Below are 26,033 nucleotides of genomic sequence, written 5' to 3' on the forward strand. Positions count from 1 at the left end.
TGATGCTTGTAACAGACCTTTAATTTCCATTTTATAGATGAGAAAGCTGAGTTCAGAGGCAGAAAAAATCACATAGCTATCGAGTGAAAGCCAGATCCGAATGCAGGCCTATGACAGACATCAGTGCTGGGTAGGCCTTCCTACAGTTGTGGAGAGGGGAGGGGGCCACACTCCCTTGTACCTTCAGAGCTTGGTAGGGCAACTGTGATGGGAGAAAGTAGAGAGGGACTTACAAGCAAATAATAAAGGCTAAAGTTTATCATCATTAACGTTATTACATACTATGTGTCAGGCACTGTGTCAAGCGCTTTCCATGCCTTCCTTCATTTCCTCTTTGCAAACACTATTATTATCTGTATATTTCATGTGCATAGATCAAGGCTTATGGAGAGTTGACCCGCCCAAGGACATTCAGCCAGAGGGCTCTTATAGGATTGTGCAGTGACTGCAAAGTGGAGGCAGAAGCCACTGACGACACTACCTCGTCAAGATACAAAACCAGCAGATCGCCACACTAAGCTCTATACCCAAGTGAGCGGGCGCGCGCTACCTCGCGCACTCGGAGACGTTTGGTCACGTGGCCAATTCCCCGCCCCTAGTCCGCCCCGCCCTCTCCCGCGCTCCCTCCCTCTCTCCCTCCCTCCCCCTCCCTCCCCGGCCCGGTCCGGCCCATCCCCCTCCCCGCCGGCTCCCTGAGGCCCAGCCGGGTCGGGCTGCGGGCGGCCGGGAGCCGACGGCCAGATAGACCCGCGCAGGCGAGGACGGACGGACGGACACACGGAGGGCCGCGGGCATCCACGGCCCGGGCCGGTGCTCCGAGGCCCGCCCGGGAGGGCTGGGGCCGCGCTCAGGTGAGGTGACGGCGACGCGGGCCCGTAAGGGGTGGGCCCGCCGGGCGTCCGTGGTGCCGGCCCGGTTAGCTTCGTGGGAAGGAGGCGCCGCCCGGGCCCGGCGCGGGAAAATGGCGCCGGCCGACCGTGGAGCACGGCCCCTGTGCGGGCCCGGCCCGGAGCCGCCCCGCCTGCCTGCCCGCCGCGCTCGTGTCCCCGTCGCCATGTTGGGGAGCGGGCCCCGGGCCTACGGGCGGGGGCGCTGGAGGGAGCGGGGGGCTTGGGCGGGATGGGGAGGGTGCAGGACAAGGTGTCTGGGGCGCTCAGGGAGTGCTGAGCCGGCCAGGGTCTGCACCGGGTGGCGCTCCAGGCCCGAAGAACTGGCGGGAGCCGGACGTGGGGTCGTGGCCGGGGTCGCGGAGAAGGGACGTTGGGTCCAAACGGAGCTGGGGTCTGGATCACTGGGGCTAGGAGAGCAGGATCTGGAGCTGGTTTAGGCAGTGTTCATGATCCCAGGCAGGTAGGGCGCGGAGGGGCGTGGGATCTGAGCTCAGGCTGTCAGGGCTGGGACAGTTCTTTGGGGTTGTGATTAGAAATGGGGGCCCTTTAGGTACAGACGCTGGTATCAGATTGGGGGCAGTCTTCGGAGTCTCAGGGCAAGTCCGTATAACTCCCAGGGGGCTGAGGACATATTTGCCCTCAGGATCCTCCACTCCTCATTGGGAAGAGCAACAGAATAAAGTAAGGCTTTGATGAGGAAAAGAGAAGAGGGGGACTGAGGTTTGGATGCAGGAGCTGGCCAGCAAAAGAGATGCAGAATGAAAGTGGTTGGCCAGAAGAGTCTCCATCAACTTTGGGAGTTTGTGTGTGTCTTTAAAAGGAGGGACCAGGCTGTTTGTGGGCGGTGACCCAAGGTGTCTTCCCAGGAAGGGAACAGCCCACTGTTTTAAGAGCAGGGTCACCTGGGGAGGTCATCCGAAAGGTGTTAGTGAAGCCAGTAGGAATGGTGCAGAGGAATGAATGTATAGTTCTTAGATCATGTAAGGATTTCAGATCATGTAGTGATTTTAGCTGAGACAGAAAGGAAAACATGACTTCTAAAGATCTAAGCAGTTAATGGCAGAAGATGTACTGGAACTTAGCCTGCTGCTGTCTCATTCAACACATTGTCTTAGAGGAATTTGCTAGCTGGGAGAAATTGTTAGGGAGTCAAGCATGACAGCATATGTCAAAGAATCATTAAGTAATTTGTTTTTGTAATGAGTTTGTCTAGTACAAAAACTGAAAGGGATACAGGAGCCCAGTGGGTTAAGAATCTGACCACAGCAGCTTGGGTCGCTGCAGAGGTGCTGGTTCCATCCCTGGCCTGCACGGTGGATTGACGGATCCAGCATTGCTGCAGCTGTGGCTCACATTCTGTCCCTGGCAAGGGAAATTCCATGTGCTGGGGATGGGGCCATAGGAAACAAAACAAAAACAACACTGAATAGGATACAAAAAAAGTATAGGTAACCAGCTATTTGATGAGAGAAGTTTCTTTTGTCCAGAGAAGTTATCTTTAGGACCCTTTTGACTTCTAACTTTCTAGAGGTTTAAGAGCTGCTCCGTCTCTTTTAGGTATTTACTAAACAGCAAAGGGACACAAAAAGCTTAAGAAGGCAATAGTAAACGATGGTAGAGACCCAGGATCTCTATCATGACCAAACTGTAATTGAAGTTTAATCATGGTAGAGAAGAATTCACAGTCCCCATGGGCTATGAGAGAATTCTGAGAGAAACTGCAAATAAGTCATATAAGTAATTCCAGGGCTCCCACATAACAAAAAGGACTTTCAACAAAAAGGTTATGAGGATGTTTGTAGCAATAAGATTTTCAGTATAAGTCCAGTACCTGTATACAGCAACATAATTTATTTGTTTTGGGTCTCTCTATGCTGGAAGGCCTAACTTTGTCTGTGCCCTTTAGCATCTAGCAAAGGTTATGGATTCTTCTCAGAATAGTTTTTAATTGCATAAAATAAAATACATTGGAGTATAGAGAAACCAATTAATATTGAAATACCTAAGTATACAAATTGTGATATAATAATACAGATATATGTCCAATAATTATACTTTTAAAGATGTGATGAATATCCGTAATTTTTAAGATAGCTGTAACAACTGTAATATAAAGATATCTGTGATTACTGTGCAGAGACACAGATACTGCTAATACTAGATGGTTTATTGCCTACATTCATGTTTGAAGAAAATGGTTCCTTTTGGTTAGAAGTCAGTGAAAATAAAGAGGTAATTTTTTTTCCTGTCCAAGTTCACAGATGCCCCTGAATTGTGTCTGTGGACTCCCATCTATGAACCTCAGGTTAAGAAACCACAAAGAATGTCTTCCATTCAACCCACATTTATTGTGCCCTAAGACATCTACTTAGGTCAACCATCATGCTAGGCTCCGAGGAGTCTTAAGGTCTTTATAGCAAGGCAGGGTGTTCTCACTTTGGATATTTAGTCCCATGAGAGAAGTGAACATGTAAACAATGACAGTTCAGGATGGTAAGCGCCAAAGGAGAGTTACATGAAGGACACAGATGTAGGTATGTAAGTAGGTATGTAGGTAGTAAGAAGGACACAGAAGTAGGTATGTCTCTGCTCTAGGAATCCGGGAAGGCTTTGTGAACAAGTGACCCTTGATGTGTGTCCTGAAGGGTAGAGTAGTTTGCCAGATGCAGAATTGGAGAGAAGAGCTTTCAGGTAAGTGCATGCATGGGAATGTAATGTAATGTGGCTGGAGCATAGTGTGTTGTGAGAGTGGTTGGAGATGAGACTGGGAAGGTTGTTTTGGGACCTGATTGTGAAGGACCTTGTTAAGGAATTTGGACTGAATCCTTGGATTTTAGAGAGGTAGTCAGAGTTTTCAAGGAGTTACAATGAGGTTTAATTTTTAGGGGATAAATGGATGTGTTTTGGAAGGAGCGTGAACAGGATAGCAGGGAAGTAGTCATGAGGGCCTGAACTAAGGCAGAAACTGTAAGCACTGAACAGAGTTAGAATTTGCACGTATTGATATAATTACGTTGTGAGTAGTGAGAGAGAGGGTGAATTTTTTTACATTTCTAGTTTGGGATGATGGCTGTCAAGGAAGTTTAAAAAAAGGTTGAAAGGAAAATGAGAGAGAATTGTCTCAGATAATAAGGGAAAGATGTTTTTGGTAGAGTAATAGACTTTTGGAAGCCATTGCAAATCTGTCAAGAGTGATGTCGTTTATTGCTTAAGAAAATCAGAGGTGTCAACAGTGAAAGACTGGAAGTATTCCTAGAGTGTAAGAAATATCACAGCTGTCAGTGTCAGAGGTTGGCAAACTATGGTCCATGGATCAAATCTATTCCACCACCTGTTTATGTAAATAAAGTTTTATTGCAACATAGGCACACATTAATTTACATATTGCCTTTGGCTGCTTTCACGCTACCAGTGGCAGAGTTAAGTAGTTGTGACAGAGAATATTTAGCTCACAAAGCTGAAAATGTTTACTTTCTGACCGTTTGCTCATGATGTTTGCCATTCCCTAATCTATGTAGCTGAATGTTGGACATTAAACTTCTGATTTACCATCCAGTTCCTATATGATGGCACTGTCTTTCTGGTTTGGTCCCTCATACTCTGTGTACCTGCAGCATGACATAAACCCTTGAATATTTTATATTGGTCAGTGATGCCAAGATCTACTGTTTCGGGGTCCACTGTGTGGCAGCTGTGGTTAGTGCCAAGTTTTCACAGCCATTCTAGGGCTCGTTTTGTCGGTTTTCTATTGGGTTGTCTTTTTCAAAAGATTTCTTTATATTTTCTGATTATTAATCCTTTGTTGGTTGTATTATTACAGATTTCATTTCCGAATTTGTTATTAATCTTTTAAACTAGTTATCTTTTGTTAAAAAGAAGGTCTGGATTTTAATTAAGTCAAGTTTATCAATCTTTCCTCCCCCAAGATTTTGAAGTTATTCTTTTTTATGGCCATGCACACAGCATTTGGAAGTTCCCAGGCCAGGGATTGAATCTGAGCCTCAGCTGCAACCTATACCACAGCTGTGGCAACACTGGATCCTAAACCTACTGTGCTGGGAGGGGATCAAAAACCTGTGTCTCCTATCCACCTGAGCTGCTGTAGTCGGATTGTTAACCTGCTGTGCCACAGTGGGAACCCTTGAAGTTATTCTTTATATTAACCTTTTGAATCTCTACTGTTTGCCTTTGATGTTTAGATCTCTGTCTGGAATTGACTTTTGTGGTTAGTGTGAGGTAGGGTCATTTCATTTTTTGTTAATGTATAATTAATTATCCCAGAACCTTTTTTTTTGTCTTTTGTCTTTTTAGGGCCACACCCAAGGCATATGGAAGTTCCCAGGCTAGGGGTCAAACCAGAGCTACAGCTGTGAAGCCTACACCACAGCCACAGTAATGCAGGATCCAAGCTGTGTCTCCCACCTACACCACAGCTCACGGCAGTGCTGGATCCCTGACCCACTGAGTGAGGCCAGGGATTGAACCCACATCTTTATGGATACTAGTCGAGTTTGTTAACTGCTGAGCCACAGCGGGAACTCCCATAGCATCATTTATTGAATGGTACTTGTTTTCAAATTGTGAGCTCTTTCTGATGAAGTCTATCTGAGTCCTATTTCCAACTCCCCTGCTTGCTAATTGTGTTACCTTGGGCAAGTTGCATAACCTCGTTGTGCCTCACTTTCCTCATCTTTAAAATAAGGATAATAGTGGAGTTCCTGCTTGACATTGCTGCAGTTGTGGTCTAGGTTGAAGCTGCAGCTCCGATTTGATCCCTGGTCTGGGAACTTCCATATGCTATGGATGCAGCCAAAAAAAAAAAAAAAAAGATAATAGTATTTATCTCATGGAGTTGTTGTGAGAATTGAGTTATTTCATATGAACAGTGTGACATCTAGAAAATGCTCAATAATATTAGCTATTATTTAGTATTATTGTCCATTTCTGATTCCCAGGCATAGAATAGAAGCTCAGTATGCTTAACACAGTTGTAGAATTAATTTATTTTTCAGGTCAAAACAGAATGGCTGAGGGCTAGGTGTTACAGGATATGCTTCCAAGTTGCTGCTTAATTTTATCTGTTGCTTTAGACTACCTGTGGGAATGGAACTCTTCCCTGAAGTTCCCTGTAGTCTCCACTACTCTCTTGCTCATTTACTTTATCAACCTATAGACATTTGATTTTCTGGTTCTAACTTTATCGAAGTTTTAAATATTATCTCTCCTAAACCAATAAACAGCCTGTTGAGATATGATCAGGATGGCTAGAAATTGACAGATGAGTTTGTGGGTAAAAACTAAAATCTGTTTCTCAGGTTGAGTCATTCTTGATCATAATGAATAAATTGATAATTGAAATTAAAGGATGAAGAATTCCTGCTGTCGTGCAGTGGGTTAATGATCTGACTTGTCTGTGGCATTGGTGATTGGATCCCCGGCCCAGTGCTGTAGGTTAAAGGATTTGGCTTTCCTGCAGCTGTGGCGTCTGCGGCTCGGGATTTGATCCCTGGCCTGGGAACTTCCGTATGCCTGGGTGTGGCCGATAAAGGGGAAAAAAAAGGAAATAAAAGGATGAGATGAAATTCAAATCACTGAGTATTTAGGCATCCTATGTGTTGGGTACTACAGTAGAAATTACCACATTGATAATAGAAAAGAAAACCAGCTGCTCAACTTTATGAACTAATACTGAAGAGATCTTTTTACTTGTGATATGGAGCTGTTTTCCAAGAGAGCATTTGGTGACGTAGAGGAAATATAGGCATTTATTCATTTGTCAAACACTTACTGAACCCTACTGTGTACATTGGGCTAGAACTCTGCAGAATATGTGGATGAATCTAGACAGAATTTCAGTGTCATGTAGCATTTTATATATATATATATACACATGTTACAGAGTTGGGATATCAGAGGATTGTACCTGAAGTTGGTGGCCTTTAAGCAGGACTGCCAAAAAGATTAGGATCTTAATACTTGGAGATGAGACAGTATTTTCCAGGCTGAGTTAAAGTATAGGTGTTTAGGAGATAGTAAAGTGTGTAGTTTGGTTGGAGAACAGGATTGTCACAGAGCTGTTGTTGAAGTTGAGACTGGAAATGAAGATTGAACAACAGTGTGGCTCTGATTTTTTTATATGCATACTATTTACTAGTTAATTTGCTAGCCATTTTATAAGTAGTATTTCGTCTAATCCTCACAGCAGCCCTGTGAAATAGGCACTATTTTTTAATCTCCTTTTTTTCTTTTTATATAATGATTTTTATTTTTTTCATTATAGCTGGTTTACAGTGTTCTGTCAGTTTTCTACTATACAGCATGGTGACCCAGTTACACATACATGTATAGAGTCTTTTTTCTCACATTGTCATGCTCCATCATAAGTGACTAGATACAGTTCCCAGTGCCACACAGCAGGATCTCATTGCTTATCCATTCCAAAGGCAATAGTCTGCTTCTATTAACCCCAAGTTCCCAGTCCATCCTGCTCCCTCCTCCTCCCTCTTGGCACCACAAGTCTATTTTCCAAGTCCATGATTTTCTTTTCTGTGGAAAGATTCATTTGTGCCATATATCAGATTCCAGATACGTGATATCATATGGTATTTGTCTTTCTGACTTACTGCACTTAGTGTGAGAGTCTCTAGTTCCATCCTTGTTGCTGCAAATGGCATTATTTTGTTCTTTTTTATGGCTGAGTAGTATTTCATTGTGTATATATACCACATCTTCCTAATTCAATCATCTGTTGATGGGCATTTAGGTTGTTTCCATTGTGAAGAGTGCAGCATTGAACATGCTGGTGTGTGTAATCTCCTTTTTATAGTTAAAGAAACTGAGAAATAGAACTAACAATCGGTAGAGAATTAATATGAGTCTAGGCAGTCTAATGCCAAAGTCTGTGTTCTTAGTCTCTGCATATTATATGTGGAAGGCTTTGAATCCTTTTCAATTCCAGGCTGAGAAGTTTGAAATTGATTAACGAGGTAATGGGGAGTCATCAAAAGTTGTTGGCCATATGGTAACATGAAGAAATCTGTACATTAGGAAAGTAAGCCTGGCCATGAATTATAGGAAGAGATGGAGAGAAAGGGGAAATAATGGAGCTGTTTCACTCTTTCCCTCCTCACTAGAGCTGGGCCTGGGTCTCTCTGTCCCTCTCTCCCTTCCTTTGGCTCCAGTGTCTACTTGTGTTGTCTGGCACATTTATTTATTTTTAAAAATTTAGTCTTTTTCTACCTTACCTTATTCTAAAAAGAATTTAAGGTGGCTGCCTAGGAGCTCAATAAACATTTGCTGAGTTAATTAATAAATGACCAGAGGTATATATAGCTGTGTACATAAAGGGAGCACTGTCGCCTCGTTGGAAGGAGTAATGCAGCCGTAGAATTTGGTGATAAGCTATATTTTATATATAGACCCTATAAAGCAAAAATTCAGAGCCACATATTTTTTAACTTGTAAAAAATTGTATATTCTATGTCAGTTAGAATATAAACAGTCAGGTTCATATTAACTGTATCAGTTAAAAAGCCAAACTCAGAAAGAGAATGGAGTGGTGGTTGTCAGGGGCTGGGAGGTAGGGGAAATTGAGAGATGTTGGTCAAAGGGTATAAACTTTCAGTTGTAATATGGATAAGTTCTGGGGATCTAAGGTACAGCATGAGTGACTGTAGTTAACAGTGCTGTATTGTATACTTGAAAGTTGCTAAAAGAGTGGATCTTGGAGTTCCGGTCGTGGCTCAGTGGTTAACGAATCCGACTAGGAACCATGAGGTTGCGGGTTCAATCCCTGGCCTTGCTTGGCGGGTTAAGGATCCAGCATTGCCATGAGCTGTGGTGTTGCAGATGTGGCTCGGATTCCGAGTTGCTGTGGCTCTGGTGTAGGCTGGTGGCTACAACTCCGATTTGACCCCTAGCCTGGGAACCTCCACGTGCCGCGGGAGCTGCCCTAGAAAAGGCAAAAGACCCCCCCCCCAAAAAAAAGAGTGGATCTTAAATGTTCTCATCATACACACAAAAAAATGGTAATTATGTGAGGTGATGGGTGTATTAACTAACCTTATTGTAATAATCATTTCAGGATTTAAATATGTATCCATCTCATTGTACACAGTGTTGTATGTCTGTTACATCTCAATAAAGCTAGGGAAAAAACTGTGTCAGTTTTAGTAATATTAATTATTATCAAATTCAGAGAATGTTCATACTTTAAATAGATATTTAGGTTTGCATTTAGCATGAATCAGCTGCAAATCCCCCCCATACACAAAGAAACAACAAATGTTCTTGTTAACCAGCTCCTTTGCTGATACTGAACCTGTTCAGTATTAGTTGCATAATACCATTCATGTACTTTTTCTAAAGATGAGGCAGCAGCAGTCTCTCACAGGAAGAAATACTAAAGTCTTGGAAATTTGTGAACCAGATTTCTGTTTTGGATTTTACTCAGGAAAGTTGTTCACAAGGTTAAGTCCCTTGCCATAACTTTATTTTATTTTATTTTATTATTTTTATGGCTGCACCTACAGCATATGGAAGTTCCCAGGTTAGGGGTCAGATCAGAGCTGCAGCTACAGGCCTATGCCACAGTGACAGCAATACCAGATCCAAGTTGCATCTACAACCTGCAACGCAGCTTGTGGCAACGCCAGGTCTTTAGTCCACTGAGTGAAGCCAGGGATCGAACCCACATCCTCATGGACACTATGTTGGGTTCTTAACCCACTGAGCCACAACGGGAACTCCTTTTGCCATAATTTTAAATGTTATGTGGAAGTAAGGCTGTGTCCTTTCTATAAAATACAGACTTTAAAAATTCGTACATGGAGTTTCTTTGTGGCACAGTGGTTAAAGATCCAGCATTGTTGCTGCTGTGGCGCAGGTTCCATCTCTGGCCTGGGAACTTCCACATGCTATGGGCATGCCACCCCCTGCCCCCCAAACTAATACATTTGGAGAAATTCAAAGACACTGGTTAACTACCAAATATCAGTAAAGGTGGGATGATTTTAGGTAAACCAGCATTTGACTAGACTTAATAAGGCAAATTAATAGACCTTAAATAATGGATTTGTTAAATAAACATTATTTCCCATTGTGGATATTAGCTAACAGCAGTGTGTGTGTGTGTGTGTGTGTGTAGTACTTGTGTGTATATATACACACTCGCATGTAAATATCAGTGTGAAGTATATTGATAAAATTTATATAAGTAAGATTGAATCTAGGTATGCTTCCTAAAGAAAATGAACCTTCAACTGAGTTCTTTTAGATTGTGTTTAACTCTTCAGTGTATGTGGAGAAAACTCATTCAGAAGCATTGCTATCAGAATAATTAAGTGTGGAGAAAAATTTAATTATGAAAGTCAGTGTATGTTGACTGCCTACCACGGCTGAGAGGAGTATACAGTTGATGAGTAGTTAGTTTCAGCCTTCCAGGAAACTAATTCATCTGGGAAAGTGATGTGAACATAAATAGAAAGAGAGGAAAGCATGGTTTTTTTAAAAATTTTTTTGAATTACTCAATGAATTTTATTACATTTATAGTTGTACACAATCATCACAACCAAATTTTATAGTATTTCCATCCCAAACCCTCAGTGCATCTCCCTACCCCCAACCCGTCTCATTTGGAAACCATAAGTTTTTCAAAGTCTGTGAGTTGGTATCTGTTCTGCAAAGTTCATTGTGTCCTTTTTTTAGATTCCACATATAAGTGATAGCATTTGATGTTGGTATTTCTGACTGACTTCACTTAGCATGATAATTTCTAGGTCCATCCATGTTACTGCAAATGCCATTATTTCTTTCCTTTTAATGAGTTATATTCTGTTGTGTATATGTACCACATCTTCTTTATCCACTAATCTGTTGATGGACATTTGTTTCCATGTCTTGGCTATTGCAAATAGTGCTGCAATGAATATTGAAGTACATGGGTCTTTTCGAGTCATGGTTTTTTCTGGATAGATGCCCAGGAGTGGGATTGCTGGATCAAATGGTAATTCTATGTTTAGTTTTCTGATGAATCTCCATACTGTTTTTCCACAGTGGTAGCATTAATTTACATTCCCACCAACAGTGTAATAGGGTTCCTTTTTCTCCACACCCTCTCCAGCACTTACTGTTTGTAGACTTTTTGCTGATGGCCATTCTGGCCAGTGTAAGGTGGTACTTCATAGTGGTTTTGATTTGCATTTCTCTAATAATTAGTGATGTTGAACATCTTTTTATGTGTTTTTTGGCCATCTGTATGTCTTCTTTGAAGAATCATCTGTTTAGATCTTCTGCCCATTTTTTGATGGGATTGTTCTTTTTTTGGGTATTGAGCTGCAGAAGGTGTTTATAAATTTTAGAGATTAATCCCTTGTCAGTCGCTTCATTTGCAAATATTTTCTTCCATTCTGTGGGTTGTCTTTTTGTTTTGTGTAGGGTTTCCTTTGCTGTGCAGTAATTTTTAAGTTTAATTAAGTCCCCTTTTTTTATTTTTGTTTTTATTGTCATTACTCTAGGAGGCAGATCTGAGAAGATGTTGCTATTGTTTATGTAGGAGAGTGTTTGGCCTATGTTTTCTTCCAAGAGTTTTATAGTATCTGGTCTTATATTCAGGTTTTTAATTCACTTTGAGTTTATTTTTGTGTATGGTATTAGGCAGTGTTCTAATTTCCTTCTTTTACATGTGGCTGTCTAGTTTTCCCAGCACCACATATTGTATATACTTGTATATTCTTGCCTCCTTTGTCATAGATAAGTTAACTGTAGGTGTGTGGGTTTAATTCTGGGCTTTCTATCCTGTTCTACTGATTTATGTTTCTGTCTTTGTGTCAGTGCCATATGGTTTTGATGACTGTAGCTTTGTAGTATAGTCTGAAGTCCGGGAGCCTGATTCCTCCAGCTCCGTTCCTCCCCCCCCCCCCAGGATGTTTTTGGCTATTCAGTGTCTTTTGTGCTTCCAAACAAACTTTAAAATATTTTGTTCAAGTTCTGTGAAAAATGTCCTTGGTAATTTGATAGGGATTGCATTGAATCTATAGATTGCTTGGGTAGTCATTTTAATAATATTGACTCTTCCAATCCAGAGGAAAGCATTTAAATGAAATAGTAAGCACTGTGGGAATTCAGGAGAGAGAAAGAGATCACTTCCACTTAGAGGATCAGGGAAGGCTTCATAGAAAAGACGGTATATTAGTTGCCTAGGGCTGCCATAACAAAATGAGTGACTTAAAATAGCAAAAATTTAGTCTCTCACAGTTCTTCAGGCTAGAACCTGAGTGCAGCAGGTCAGTGGGCCATGTTCCCTGAGACTTTGAGTAGAATTCTTCCCTTTGCTTCTTCCTAGCTCCCATTAATCCTTGAAATCCCTTGGTTTGCAACTACGTCACTTTAGTTTCTGTCGTTTTCTCTGTGTATCTCTGTCTCTGTCCAAATTTTTCTCTTACAAGGACAAATTTGTGTCTTATAAGGACGCTATTTATAAGGGTACTAATCATATTGGATTGGGGCCTATCCTACTCCAGTATGACTTTATCTTAACTAATTGCATCTTTAGAGTTCCTATTTCCAAATCAGGTCACATTCTGTGGTACCGGGGGTTAGGACATTAATGTATCTTTTTTTTGGGGGGTGCACAATTCAACTTAAAATGGGTGGTGTGATACAGAAGTATTAAATTAAAATTTACTAAATAAGTGAAAGGGTAAAATTGCAATGAGATGAGTTAAGGAGAGAAGAACCAAGGGAGTGGCAGACACAGAAAAGCATAAGGAATATTTAGGAAATGAGATAGAGAAGTTTTGTTTGCTGATGTATTGAGGAGTTGTGGGGAGATCAAGCCAGAGTAATTTATTGGGGCCCTAGATGCCAGATCTAGGATATTTAAATGCTGCTGAGTGGGTTGTGTGTGGGAGCAGGATAGCACTGAAGAATTTTGAAATGATGGAAAACTAATTCAAACTTTAGGGAGATTCTGTCATCAGATGATCATGGGTAAGTAGATACCCTGAAGAAAAACAGATGGTCAGTGATTTAATACACTTAACCTCCCTCATTTGCCCGTGCCAGTAACTTTTCACCAGGACCATCAAGAAATTCCTCTTAAGTAAAAAACAAAAACAATAACAAATGAGCGTTTTTTTGGGGGGCATTGAGACATATGAGCTTTTTAGGGTCTCTATTCTATTCAAAGCCTCTCTGGGTTGAAATATTGATAATCATGTTGTTCAATTTTTTTTTTTTTGCAAACTTTCTTCAAGATCACCTATTTTCCATCCTATTTTTTAATCTCTTGATTTTTCTTTGAACCCTTTTCAGTTTTTCCATATCTTTTTTAAACATGTGGCTAGTGGAAGGAATTGAGGAAGATTAGGTGCTACTAAAGCCAATGATATCTTCTTTTTCTATGTCTTGTATGTTGTGAACCACGCAGGAAGCCCTTCTCTGTCTTCTAAATGATAGTTACGTTGACTTTTGTCCTCAGTAGGACTGTATTCAAATTGTGAGTATTCATTCAAAATTGTGGTCAACAGTAGTGCTCAGGTACTTTTCCTTGTTGTGCTCTGGCCCTTCTTCCTGATTCTATATTTGCATTGTTCATATTTTCTCTAAGATTGTGTGTGTGCATGAAATTTTTAAAATTATATTTAAATATTATGGACAATTTCCTAGTCATCATATGCACACAGTCTTTTTAAATGTTTTTATTTTTATTTTTTATTGAAGTATAGTTGATTTACAGTGTTGTGTTAATTTCTGCTGTACATACATTCTTAATATAGTTTTTCATTTGGCATTACACTAATACACTTTTCCACATGTCTATATAGTTACCATTTTTAATGAATGTATAATAACCAAAGTTTGAATATTCTCTGTTTATTTGGTATTTGAATGATTTCCAGTTTGGTTTTATATGTGATTTGCAATTCTAAATTATACTGCTATAACAGCTTTTTATAAATCTCCCCCCCCAATTTTTTTCTTGGAATATGTTCCCTAAAATAATTCATTTAGTAAAGATAGCACCTTTTAGCCGTATTGTTAGATTATTTAGAACAACTACTAGTTTACATTGTTACTAGCTAGTAGTTAGTAATAGATTTTATAATTTTTTTCTTCTAGTATAATAGTGGTACCTCACAGTTTTGTGGGGGTTTTGATATTTTAAGTGTTTTATTATGAAAACTTTTAAACATATGAAAAAACCGTCCCAGAAATAATAAACACCTTTATTCAGCATGTTGCCATATGCTTAATAATATACTTATCATGTTAAACTTTTAAAAATAAAGACTTCATGGTACTACGCCTTTAAATACTTTAGCATGCGTCTCTTACAAATAACAGCATTATCCTACATAATCACAACACCATTATCACACCAAACAAAATTATCAGTAATTCCTTAATATTTCTTTTTTCTTTTTTTTTTTTTTTGTCTTTTTTGGGGCCGCACCCATGGTACATGGAGGTCCCCAGGCTGGGGCTTGAATCGGAGCTGTAGCTGCCGGCCTACACCACAGCCACAGCAACACAGGATCTGAGCCACATCTACAACCTACACCACAGCTCATGGCAATGCCAGATCCTTAACCCACTGAATGAGGCCAGGGATCAAACCTGCATCTTCATGGATGCTAGTCAGATTCGTTTCCACTGAGCCACAGTGGGAACTCCCAGTAATTCCTTAATATTTCTAACACCAAGTCTGTATTTAAGTTTCTTTAGTTGTCTCTATGATGACTTTTATAGCTGACTTGTTCAAAGTGGAATTTTTTGTCTTTTTTTTTTTTTTTTTTTTTTAAGGACTGTACCTGTGGCACATGGAGGTTCCCAGGCTAGGGGTCGAATCAGAGCTGTAGCCACTAGCCTACACCACACCTCACAGCAATGCTGGATCCTTAACCCACTGAACAAGGCCAAGGATCGAATCCGCATCCTTATGGATACTAGTCAGGTTTGTTAACCACTGAGCCACGACGGGAACTCATCGTAGTGGAATCAAACTAAGAATCGTGCATTGCATTTGCGTGTTTTTATTTTTGTAGGCTTTTTTTTTTTTTTAAATCTAGAACAGTTCCCATATCTTATCTGCTCCCTACCTTTTCTTTCCCTTTTCTTTCCTTTTTTTTTTTTTTTTAAACATGGCACTGATTTGCTGAGACCAAAGCAGTTTTCTTGTTGAATGTCCCACATCCTGGATATATCTGATTGATTTCTTTGTGGCATTTAACTTATTCCTTTATTCCTTGTATTTCCCTAAACTGGAAGGTTTAAGACTTGATTAGATTCTAGTTAAACATTTGACAAAAAATTTAATAAATATTCTTTACTTTGCACCATACCGCAAGGTGCATAAATGTCTGGTTTTCCCACTGTTGATGATAACATCAGTCATAGGGTTAATACTGTGACTGCTGGATCTCTCCATCATGAAGTTGCATTTTATTTCTTTTCTGACTAGCAGAAAACGAATATTAAAGTGACAAGTATTTTTCAATCTTATCTGAACTAGCTTTTTCATATCATTTGACCATTTGTTCAGTGTAGATTTGATATTTTCCTTTTAAATTTGTACTATGTGCTTAAAAATTTTATAGTGTAACAAAGAGTGGTGCATTGTTATAAAGGATAAATTTCAAGATTCAGAATGTAGCTAACTTGAATATAATTTAACCAAAAAAATACATATTGCAAATATATAATAGGGGGCATTTCTTTGACAGAATTTTATGGTGAGTCATGTTTGCTTTTTGAAAAAAACATTCTAAGCAGGCAATACTAAGAAACATAAAGCTCTTAATTAAAAAACTTATTTTTCTTTTTGAAATGGAGGTAAATCCTGAGTTCATAGGTGTTGTTTACAAACCTACCCAAAAAACACTCAGAATTTATTTTTGTTTCTTGTCTTCTGAGTGTTTCATTTGGCTGACTTTTGTATACCAATGCTGTATCAACTTTAATAGCTATTTTTTTCTGTCACTTCCATTATAGACTTTTTTTTTTTAATTCTGTTTCTTTTCTGTTACAAATTATACTCAAATAGGATTTTCCTTTCAAACCACAAAAGCAGTGTAGGCCTAATGAAACAAGCTGGGCCTCATCTGAGATGCATAAAGCCAACCATCTACTCCTCTCCAGTTCCTGTCCTCCAGCATGCCCAAGTATACTAGCCCAGTATGATTCTTCCATATCTTTCTCTATGCTCTTAGAAACACAGGTATACATACTGACTTATTTCCCTCCTTTTTCGGGTAAGATTTTCATGATGCCATTCACATTATTCTATAGCTTCTGTTTTTTTACTTTATAGTATTTCATAATTTTCTTCTTTATCATTAAACAGATACTCATTTTTTTTTTACTTGCTGCATAATGCTCCATTTATGTAGGTTTCTCTCAGTGACATTTAGGTTGTTTCTGATATTTTTCCCTATCATAAACAGTAGGCATCTTTATGCATATATCTTTAAGAAATGAAGCTTTTACTTTTGTAGAATAAATTCCCAAACATGAGTTAAACAGTAGGCTTATTTCAATATTATGCCAGGTTACTTTCCATAAAGGTGGTTGCAGTTCTTATTCCCACTGGCACTGGATAATAGGTATCTTCAGTATTTGCCTGTCAGCTGGGCGAAAAGTATTTTATTTTAGTTTTCATTTCCTAATAAATTGAATACACTTATTGTCCAATTTGCATTCCACATTTTGGATATTGAATTTTCCAGTCCTCTATCTTATTTTTCTCTTGGGTTGTTAATTTTTTAATTTTTAATCAATTTGTGAGTGCTTTTGTTTATTTAGTATTAATCCCTTTTTTTGTCATGGCCCAAATATATTATCCCAGTCTTTCATTTGTCTTATGACTTTGTGGTTCCTTTGACATACAGACTGTATTATCTAATCATGTCTGTCAGTCTTTTTCTTTATGATTTCTAGGTTCATCTCTTGCTCACCACCACTCCACCGAAGTTAATTTGTCTAAATTTTTTTCTATTTTTTTTGTTTTATTGTTAATTTTTTTTTGTCTTTTTTGTTGTTGCTGTTATTGTTGTTGTTGTTGTTGCTATTTCTTGGGCCGCTCCCGCGGCATATGGAGGTTCCCAGGCTAGGGGTTGAATCGGAGCTGTAGCCACCGGCCTACGTCAGAGCCACAGCAACGTGGGATCCGAGCCGCGTCTGCAACCTACACCACAGCTCACGGCAACGCCTGATCGTTAACCCACTGAGCAAGGGCAGGGATCGAACCCGCAACCTCATGGTTCCTAGTCGGATTCGTTAACCACTGCGCCACGACGGGAACTCCCTTATTGTTAATTTTTAACTTTAATTTTGTTTTTCTCTTCTTCGCAACTTGGACAGAGATTTATTTCTTTGTTCTTTAATATAAACATTTCTTATTAAACCTGTTTATTATGCCATTGAATTTCTTCTGATCAAAAAATTATCTCTTGGAGTTCCCATTGTGACTCAGCAGAAATGAACCTGACTGGTATCCATGAGGATGCAGTTTCGATCCCTGGCCTCACTCGGTGGGTTAAGGATCTGGTGTTGCCGTGAGCTGTGGTGTAGGTCACAAATGTGCCTCGGATCCAGCGTTGCTTTGGCCAGTGACAGTAGTTCTGATTTGACCCCAGGCCGGTGAACCTCCATATGCAGTGGGTGTGGCCCTAAAAAAAAAAAAAAGACGAAGGTAAATTTTTTTTTTTTTTATGTTTTTCAGTTTTTTTAAGCCCGCACCACCTGCACCATATAGAGGTTCCCAGGCTAGGGGGTCAAATTGGAGTTGTAGCTGCCAGCCTACACCACAGCCACAGCAACTCAGGATCCAAGCTGCATCTGTGACCTACACCATGGCTCATGGCAACACCAGACCCTTAACCCACCCAGCGAGGCCAGGGATCGAACCTGCATCCTCATGGATACTGGTAAGGTTTGTTTCCACTGAGCCATGGCCGGAAGTCCCAAAAAATTACCTCTTTTTCCTTGTTTGGGAATTAAGCATAGTATTGGATTTTCTAGTTTTTAAATACTCTCTTTTGAAGAAGTGCTTTTCTGGTTGTCCCAAGTCAATGGTCTACCTATGCTTAAAAATGTTAATGTATTCACCTAATAACAGTTCTGTCTGCAGGTTTGCCAAGTGTATTCATCTGGGTTATCAGTAATGATTAAAGTAGCCACAGGCCTTGAAAGCTGATCTAAGACTTCAGCGTTTGATTTTTTTTTGTTTGTTTTTTTTTAGTGACAGTTGTAAGAGCGTTAAAAAGGGGGGGAGGGGTGCTGACAAATTTATCTGTGAACACTTGAATACACTTGGCTCTCCATGTCCATGAGTTCCGCATCTGAAGATTCAACCAACCAGAGAATGAAAACATTTCCAGAAAAAAAAAGAATTCCAGAAGGTTCCAAAAAGTAAAACTTGAATTTGTCAAGGTTACAAACTATGTTGTATTTACAGCTGTTTACATATCATTTACATTGTATTAATGGTAGTATCAGTAATCTAGAGGTGATTTATAGATATGGGTAGGATGTACTGTTATATACAAATACCTTACCATTTTATGTAAGGGACTTCAGCATCTGCCGGTTTTGTTGTGTTGGGACTGGAAGTCCTGGAATCAGCCCCATGGATTCCAAGGTATGTCTGTATGTTAAGACAATGGAGAAGAGGAAACATTGACGGACTCTTAGAATGATGGCCTAAATACTTTTGTAATTTGGAGCCCAGATTTCATGATTTGAGTTTCATGTTGGAAACTTAATAGAGAAAGAAGGTCATTGTTCTCTAAAGTTGTCGTCCATCACTTTTCTTAAGGCAAGACAACATTCATTGTCATTATATAACATACTTCTCTGTGCTTTTAAGACGAAGTACTGGGAGTTCCTGTTGTGACTCAGTGGAAACAAATCTAACTAGTATCCATGACGACGCAGGTACAATTCCTGGCCTTGCTCAGTGGTTAAGGATCTGGCATTGCTGTGAGCTGTGGTATAGGTTGCAGACGCAGCTCAGATCTGGCATTACTGTAGCTGTGGTGTAGGCGGCAGCTGTAGCTCCGATTCGACCCCTAGCCTGGGAGCCTCTCTATGCTGTGGGTGTGGCCCTGTGGCCCTAAAAATATATAAAATAAAATGAAGTACTTCCTTTCTAAAGAAGTGTTGTATGTCAGGATTCCCGTCGTGGCACAGTGGAAACGAATTGAACCATGAGGTTGCGGGTTCGATCCCTGGCCCTGCTCAGTGGGTTAAGGATCTGCTGTTGTCTCGACCTGTGTGGTGTAGGTCACAGATTCGGCTTGGATCTGGTGGTATTGTGCCTGTGGTGTAGGCTGGCAGCTGTAGCTCCAATTAGACCCCTAGCCTGGGAACCTCCATATGCCTCGGGTGCGGCCCTAAAACAACCACAGCAAAAAAGAAGTGTCATACGTGAGGTGAAAGACTTCCCAACTACTAAGAAGCTTTGGATAAATTGTTTGCTCAGGCCCTAAGTTTGTGTGTTCCATGAGAGTATTGGACCAGTATTGGACTAAGGGCTCTCTAACACTGCTCAGAGTCTCATCAAGTCATTTTTGGGGATTTTTTTAAATTCTTGGATTGTAGGATTTGGTCAACTTTTCCATGTCATTTGTATATTACAGCATGGATTAAAACACTAGTATTCCAAACTTGCATTTTTTTTTTTGATGGAAGCTTTATTATAAATGAAAGAACATAGTGGTTCACAATTAGAACATAATGTTTATAAAGCAGTTTTCCTCTGAATTTTACTTTATCCACTTACTGTGATGTCTAACAAGATGGGGAAAATCTCATTGAACCTCCTACTTATTGTTGATTTATATTTGCTCAGTTAAAATTATTACCTGCTGTTGACCCTTGAACAGTGTGGTCTGACTCTGCCAGTCCAATTATATGAAGTTTTTTTTTTTTTTTTCAATTAATACATACAAACATCCCTGCAGTTGGAGCCCCTAACTCCTGCATTGTTCAAGGGTCAACTGTGTTAGGATGAGTAGTTTTAGGAATTTCAGACTTTATATTTCACAGATTTATCTTTTGTTTCTTTAACTAAAATGTCAGGATTGAAGTTTTAAGGTATAATGTTAATATTCCCTAATCTCTTAAATTGTCCATTATCCCTACCAAGAGCAAACCAGGGTGGTTACAGTAATGAAATGCCAGTCTCAGCAGGCAATTTGGTGATCTTTTCAGGGCACTATGATTTGGCTGGAGATTTGCATATATTTTCCCTTGGGATTCCTGGATTTGGGAACAGAAAGCATGTAATAGTTTTTTAAGAATCTTACTAGAGACTGTAGGGAGGATAGGATTGGATCTTAACATTAGTTGTGTCATGGCAAATAGACATTTCACATTTAACTATTTATTCATATACTTTTTAAATGCTTTATAAATTACCCTAAAACATTTAAGGTTATGTAGTTAAAAGGCCAACTTAAATTTTTAAAGTAGTATAGGTGTAATACCAGATCCAGAGATTCATGAAAATGTTATTTAAATCATCTATTGCACACATTTTTTGTTTCTTATGTAGTAACTTCAAGAGCAAGAAGGTGTTTAGCAGAGTGCCTGGTACATAGTAGGTGGTTGGTAAAGGGAGGCTGAACAAATGTATCCACTGAAAGTATTTAAATTATAGTAAAAATTATGAAAAAAATTATGAGGGCATTCTCTACATATATATTTTCCATTAAAAGAAATGATTGGAGTTCCCTCTGTGGCACTGCAGGTTAAGGTGTTGTCTCTTTGGTGGTGCAGGTTCGATCCCGAACCTGGTGCAGTGATCCTGTGTTGTCACAGCTGTGACGTAAGTTGCAGCTGAAGCTTGGATTTGATCCCTGGCCTGGGAACTTCCATATGCTGCAGATGTGGTCATAAAAAAAAAAAAAAAAAAAGGAGGAAAGGCTTATGCTCTCTAAGTCTGAAATGATCTCAAAATATAAAGTTTAAAACAAAACAAAACAAAACTCAGAGTTCCCGTCGTGGCTCAGTGGTAACAAACCTGACTAGTATCCAAGTGGACATGGGTTTGATCCCTGACCTTGCTCAGTGGGTTAAGGATCTGGCATTGCCATGAGCTGTGATATAGGTCACAAATGTGGCTCAGATCCTATGTTGCTGTGGCTGTGGCATAGGCCAGCATTTGCAGCTCCAATTCAACCCCTAGCCTGAACTTACATATGCCTCGAGTGTGGACCCCAAAAGACAAAAATTAAATTAAATTAAAGAGGGTACCTTAAAAAAAAAAACTTATCCAAAAAAAAGGGAAGTCTCATGACTTCCATGGTGGTGGTGGTAAAGTATCGAGGGTATGGTTATTAGCCATGTTTAGAGAGGAAGATGTTTTGTACCAAGAGAGCAAATCTAGGAGATCTATATTTGATAAAAGCCGAAGAGTATGCTTATATTTATGAGGCAGATACCATCGGAATTCCAGGAGTCTTATTTTACAAAGCAACTTGAAACATTTGAATAGAGATATTATTTGCTAAAGTAAAAGCATGTAGAATAATAATTAAATTTTCTGATAAATAGTCCTTGAGTTTTTAAGTGAACCGTAATTTATTTACACACTAGAATACTACACAACTTATTTTTAATTATTTTTATTTTTTCCATTATAGTTGGTTTACAGTGTTTATCAATTTCTACTGTACAGCAAAGTGATCCAGTCACACATATATATACATTCTTTTTCTCACATTGTTCTCCATCATGTTCCATCATAAGTGACTAGATATAGTTCCCTGTTCTATACAGCAGGATCTCAAGTTTTCTTAAGCCTGGAAGGAAACTGCAGTTCTCTGTTCAGCTCTAGCTTAATGATCCATCCTCTCATTTTATAATTTTAAGAATCTATGGCACAGAGAAATTGTACCCTGCCCCAAATCATACAACTTTGTGGGAAGGTCACAACTGTAATTTGGGGCACACTCATCCTGCATGCTTAGCTATGTTCTTTTTCCATTGTTACCCTGTTGTTATAAATAATGCTAGTCTGATCTCAAGGTATATCCAGTTAATTTTACTACTAATCATTTGACATTTATATTAAAAACATAAAAAATGGGTACTGCAGTTAGGAAATCATTGGATGAGCGTTAGGCTTTATTTAATTTCCTTATATGGATGGTGCAGCAGCTGTGGTGGTACACAGTTGTGAACCCACAATATCTGCATTTTCCATTTATTTGTTTACTTTGTTTTTTGCAGTTGTCATTTGTAATAAAATTTTTTTCAGAGTATAAATGTGAGAGTAAATGTTAAATTTAAAAGTTTAATATTATTAGCATATTTACAGTTTTATAACAGAAAGAGCAGGAAAATGACAAGAAGGATTAAGTCTGTAGCTAACTACGCATGTGCCTTAGGCAAATCATGTAACATCTGTGGGACTGCCTCTGCTACCTTCTTTTTTTTAAATTACTTAATGAATTTTATTACATTTAGAGGTGTACAAACGATCATTACAACCAAATTTTATAGCATTTCCATCCCAAACCCTAATGCATCCCCCTACCCCCAACCTGTGTCACTTGGAAACATAAGTTTTTCAAAGTCTCTGAGTCAGTATCTGCTCTGCAAAGAAGTTCATTGTGTCCTTTTTTTAATTTTTATTTATTTATTTTTTGTTTCTGTAGGGCCGCACCCACAGCATGTGGAGGTTCCCAGGCTAGGGGTCTAATCAGAGCTACAGCTGCTGGCCTCCGCCAGAGCCACAGCAACACCAGATCCAAGCTGTGTCTTTGACCTACACCACAGGCAACGCCGGATTCTTAACCCACTGAGCGAGGCCAGGGATGGAGCCTGCAGCCTCATGGTTCCTAGTTGGATTCATTGTGTCCTTTTTTTTAGATTCCACATGTAAGTGATAGCATTTGATGTTGGTGTCTCATTGTCTGACTGACTTCACTTAGCATGATAATTTCTAGGTCCATCCGTGTTGCTGCAAATGCCATGATTTCTTTCCTTTTAATGGCTGAGTAATATTCTATTGTGTATATTAGAGTCCTTCAGGGGTTCTGCCCAGGGCAAGTGTCTCTGTTTTTAATATTTGTTAATTGAAGTATGGCACACATAATGCAAAGTACACAGATCATTAGGGATAATGAATTATAAAGTGAACACAGAACGCACTGCTGTTGTATTTTGAAAAAGCTTCTTTGGTGATTATGATAAGCTTTCCTTTAAAAGAAATCACTGGACTTGAGGCTGTAGGTAATCTCGTCTTTTAGAGTTCTTTTCTAGAGAGAAATCAGCAGAAACGGTGGTAGAAGAAATATGACCAGTCACAGAAACTTATCTTGAATAGGTTTATTGGACTTATATATTAAGTCTTTTCTTCTGATATTTTTCTTCTTCCTCTTTGCCTTTTTTTCTTTCTGTCTAGGTCCTGGATGGAATGGAGAGGGGTCCTACTGAACCTCTGTCTTTTCTGAGAGTGGTCAGAGTGTTCTTAAACAGGTCTGTTGATTCTATAGTATACAAATGCAAGTTTTTCAATTATAAAAGATTTGGTTTCAACCTAAACAAAAGATTGAATTAGAAATAGACTTCACTTTTTAAAAAAGAAAGTGTTTTTATTTCATTGTCCACAGAGTATTTTACTTTGGCAAGCTGAATTTGGCCTGTGGATTGAACTCTGAGTGACTAAATAAGATCTGCTTAATAGGAAAGCAGTTGAGTCAATCTTTATTAGTCATGTTGAATATATGTAGTACGGAAGAATTCTTTATTGGTTCCATGGAAAGTACCAAGAAAAGATAAAAAGGTGAATATCTCAGTTGTCTGTGATTCTGTCTAAGAAGGAAAGTAATTATTTGGCCTCTTTCTAATATTCTCAGAATTTATAACATTGGAGAAAAACAATCAAAGCTACCTTTACCTTGCAAGTCTCTGATTCAGGGAAGGGCATGTATATATTGGTTTGGTTTTGTTTACTTTTCATCTCCCTCTTTCTGTGTCACCATGAATGAACTTTATCATTATTCAGACAGATAAAAACTCATGTTTAGTAATTTCTGAAACTTGTCTTTACATTGGAATCACCTCTGGAGCTTTGTAAAGTACCGATGCCTTTGTCCCCTTTCCCCATCACACCCTTCACTCCAGATTGTGATGTAATTGGGGGTATGGCCTAGGAATTTTTAAAAGATCCTAAAGTGATCCTGCTCTTTGGTGATTCCCAAAGTGCAGACAAGTTTGGGAGTCACTGCTCTAGCTAGTTAAAGCAGATCTGGCTACTACACAACTTGTGACTTTTTTTGCGTAAATATTTGAATAAATACATAAATAAGCAGATAAACATTTTGATTTAAGTATCCTGTACTTTAAACCTAAGTTCTTACTAGAATGTAAGCTACATAAGAGCAGGTAGCATGTCTCCATTTTCCTCAATATTATATCTTTATCATTTAGAGCAACACCTGTCATGTATTGTATGGTTAAATACTTGTTGAATGAATGAATGAACCTGTCAAAGTATGCTTTTACCTAATATTTGAGTGGTCCGAGATATAGAGTGGAAGTGAAGAGCTCAGCCTCTGTAACTGACTGGGCTCCAGTCACAGTTCTGTTACTTTCTAGCTATATGTGACCTTAAGTTACTTCTCTGAGTGTCCTTATTTGTATAATGGGGGTAACAATCTATTTCGTGGGCTTATTAGGGAAACTAATTTAGGTAAAAATCCTGAGTGCTTAAAACAGTGCTTGGTGAATAGTAGTGTTCTATAACTTTTAGGTATGGTAGAGTTCAAGACACTCAGAATTCTCTGTAGTTGGAGTAATTTAACTATAGGATGTTGTGTGAGGCTAAGGTAGAATAATGGAACAGCTAAATTAGATGTAGTTAAAGAAGGCTTGACAAAGAAGATGATTTTTTTTTTGGTCAACTTAATGAGATATAATTTATATACAATAAACTGCATCCATTTAAAAGTGAAACATGTTTCACTGAGTTTTGACAGATATATTTATTAGTTTACAGTATTTGTTATGAAACAGCTGCCCCAAGCAAATTATAGAAAACTTCCACCTTCCTAAATATTCCTTATATTCCTTTGCAGTTTGTTCCATTCAATGCCTCCACCCATATATTGCTTTTCATTTTCTAGAATTTTATGTAAATGCATTCATACACTATATTCTTTTTTTGTGTCTAGCTCTTTCATTCAGCAGAATGATTTTTGGTACTTATCCATTTGTTGCATGTATCAGTGGTTCATTCCATTTGAGTGTGGAGTAGTGTTTTGTTGTATGGATATAACATGCTTGTTTATTCACATGTGATAGACATTTGAGTTGTTTCCAGGTTTTGATGATTGTGAATAAAGCTACTGTAAAGCATTTTTGTACAAGTCTTTGAATAGACATATTTTCACTTATTTTTTAGGAAATCCCTAGCAGTACTGCTGGGTTATATGGTATATCTAATTTTTTTTTTAAATCTAACTTGTGAAGAAACTGCCAAACCATTTAAAAGGAGGCGAACGTTCAGCAGGATTTCTAAGGAAGGTACTGTTAGTTATCTGTTGTTGCATGACAAACTGCCACAAATTTAGCAGCTTATAACAGCAGACTTTTTTTTTTTTTTCCTTTTTACCACTGCACCTGTAGCATATGGAAGTTCCTGGGCTAGGGTTTGAATTGGAGCTGCAGCTGCTGGCCTACACCAAAGCCACAGCAATAATGGATCCAAGCCGTGTCTGTGACTTAGACTGCAGTTTGCAGCAACACTGGATCCTTCACCCACTGAGCAAGGGCAGGGATCGAAACCCGCATGCTCACAGATACTATGTTGGGTTCTTAACCTGCTGAACCACAATGGGAACTCCACAATAAACATTTATTATGGCACAGTTTCCATGGGTCAAGAATCTGGGTACAGCTTAGATGGGCCCTCTGTTTCTGGGTCTCTTACAGTCAGCAGTCAAGGTGTCAGCCAAGAGTGGAGTCTCATCTCAGTGCTTAACTGAAGAAGGATTTGCTTCTAAGCTTAATTGGTTGTTGGCAGAATTAACTTCCTCAAGGGATGTTAGATTAAAGGCCTTGGTTTCTCACTGGCTGTTTGGCCGAGGCTGTTGTCAGTTCCTTGCCTTGTGGCCTCTCCAACATGGCAAGCT

General features: G+C 39.2%; 1 protein-coding gene across 8 annotated transcripts in view; it reads left to right on the top strand.

Annotated features, from left to right (window-relative positions):
• The first annotated feature begins 648 nt into the window (after positions 1-648).
• Positions 649-26,033, top strand: part of NCOA6 (nuclear receptor coactivator 6) — a 108,934-nt gene continuing 83,549 nt past the window's right edge. For 4 of the 8 annotated variants that reach the window (XM_047771258.1, XM_047771260.1, XM_047771263.1 and 1 more), the window contains exon 1: positions 655-851. The gene's annotated coding sequence lies outside the window, so the exon portion shown is untranslated. Of the gene's footprint in view, positions 852-23,302; positions 23,377-26,033 lie in introns of all 8 variants that reach the window. The other 4 variants (XM_047771259.1, XM_047771267.1, XM_047771261.1 and 1 more) reach the window with 4 other exon arrangements.

This window comes from Phacochoerus africanus, chromosome 3, assembly GCF_016906955.1.
Source record: "Phacochoerus africanus isolate WHEZ1 chromosome 3, ROS_Pafr_v1, whole genome shotgun sequence".
Lineage (NCBI taxonomy): Eukaryota > Metazoa > Chordata > Mammalia > Artiodactyla > Suidae > Phacochoerus > Phacochoerus africanus.